Source organism: Felis catus, chromosome D3 (assembly GCF_018350175.1).
Source record: "Felis catus isolate Fca126 chromosome D3, F.catus_Fca126_mat1.0, whole genome shotgun sequence".
Lineage (NCBI taxonomy): Eukaryota > Metazoa > Chordata > Mammalia > Carnivora > Felidae > Felis > Felis catus.
Window position 1 is genome coordinate 86,297,768 of NC_058379.1, and position 2,519 is coordinate 86,300,286.

Consider the following 2,519-nt stretch of genomic DNA (forward strand, 5'->3'; position numbering starts at 1 on the left):
ATGTGTTACTTAATATTGTTATCACTATAATATTATATGATTTCCTTACATTTTTATTATCATGTGATGAACTGTAACTATGTAATTAAACAGAATTTTGACAATCATAGTTTCCTAACCTTTAAAATGTCACTTATTCCTTCATTCATTGGTTTGTTATTTTCAAAATAAAGTAAAAGAAGGCCCTTTATTAAATGAAAGATTACTGAGAACTTATTATGCATTCCCAGTGTTTTCCTGATCTTATGTTATAATAACATATAATTTTTATTCGGTCGACCGTGGTTTGTTGGAATCATAGACTATTAATATGACAATGGCATTGGTGATCAATACTTTTATCTTCTAGTGAAGTGATATCCAGAGTTTTTAAGTGGCTTTCACGGTGTCACAAAGCTAGAAAACAACTTTCCCTCCAGCGCTGGGCTCACCCTTTAACAACCAAAGAACATTACTGAAAATGAACATTTGGTAGACAAAGATTTCACCTCAGAGATGAAATGTGTAGAGTCACGACCACACTCCATATTGATGGCTTTATTCTTTTCCATGCCATGATATTGAATCCTTTGTTCCTTGGATTTAAACCTGTCTGGAAATACATTTACAGAATCTATTTCTCAAGCTTAATCTTTAAATATTAGCCAGGCATTTGTTGTTAGTTCACTAGATTCATTAGTAGTATTCTTCCTTTTGTAGAGTCCTGTCTTTAAAGAGAGTACCAAGCCTTCCATCTGTCTTTGATGGTCAGAGACACCAGGGTGAGGGAGGAAGCCTGGATCGAGCATCATAATGCTAAAACGGGGTGGATCTGGCCAAAGTCATGCCTTTGAAGAAACAATGAAAACCGTAGGAGAGCTCTCAGTTCTCTGCAGCCAGTACAAGTTTGGAACATGTTTGGGCGGGGCAGTGATGACAAAAATGCCCCTTCTTTCTGAATGCTGAACAGAACATAGCCGGATATGGATTTTTGGTGCCACTTTCATAACAAGTTGGTGATGTGAATTTGATGGATTTATCTTCCTCTTTTTTCTCACTATTGAAATCATGAGGACTATATTTGCTGGGGAAAGTCTTCATGAAAAGTGCAAAGGTGTGTATAACTTGGAGCGGACATCCAAGAAGATATTTAATAAATTCATGTGACAGGGCACAGCCCAGGAATAGTAACTCCACTATATTTGTAATGTACTAAGAAGAACAAAACCAGGGGTGCTTGGGTGGCTCAGTTGGTTGAGCATCTGACTCTTGATTTCAACTCAGGTCATGATCTTGTGGTTCATGAGTTCAAGCCCCGTGTCCAGCTCTTTGCTGACAGTGTGGAGCCTGCTTGGAATTCACTGTCTCCCTCTCTCTTTGCTCCCCCCGCCGAAACTAAATAAATAAACGTAAAAAAATCAAATAATCCCCCCAAATGGCAAAACTGCTATCCTTATTTCTAAGTTACTCATGAAAAACATTAGATAAACTTACCGAATTTTTATATCCATATGGTAAATTATCAACATAAATGTTTGAGCAAGACCTAGGTGGAATATCTGAACATTCATGAAAATATGAATTATCTTAATATCTAGGTGTTTCAGGCTGCTGCTTTATACGATCGGGAAAGCTAGTCAGTCACTAAATGCTCACTGAGGGTTTACCATTTACACAACAGGAGTAAAGGGTATGCAGTATCGCCTGGGTCTTGTTTCTTGCCTACTTTTAATTACTCACAAGGCACATCAGTGTCAGGAGGAAGCCACAGCACATGGGTATTTGGCATCCACAGAAGACATGAGATGGCAAGAAATGAGGGAGTTGGGAAAGGCGAGAGAAGCCAGCCTCCCTCGCTTCCTAAATACCTTTCTCAAAGCTGTCTCTGGATTTCTCTCTCCCTCTTCCCCCTCTCCTCCTTCCCCACCTTTTTCTCCTCCTTTCTCTCTCTTTCTCTCTGTCTCTCTTCTCTCAGTAGTTAGACCCTGCTTTTTTTAATCACAGGAAATTATCAGACAGAGTAGTCTGACATAACTCCCCAATTAGCTTCTGCTATTCAAAGAAATGTTTTAAAACTTTTTTTTTAACGTTTATTTATTTTTGAGACAGAGAGAGACAGAACATGAACGGGGGAGGGTCAGAGAGAGGGAGACACAGAATCTGAAACAGGCTCCAGGCTCTGTGCTGACAGCTCAGAGCCCAACGCGGGGCTCGAATTCACGGACCGCGAGATCATGACCTGAGCCGAAGTCGGCCGCTCAACCGACTGAGCCACCCAGGCGCCCCCCCAAGAAATGTTTTAGATCACATTCTCTAAAATTCCCAATTCCTCCCTTGACACAAACTTGAGCAGAAGACAAATATTCAGTCACCCACTTTATGTGTGTGAACAACACAGATGTGTTCTGCATACCTGACACTCTTCCGAATATTTGCAAGCTTGGGATATAAGGTAGCCCAAAGAAGAAACGCTAGCTCAAAATTCTCTTTAAAAAACATTCACTGAATCTTCTAAGAGCTAAGAATTCAAAAGTGAGCAA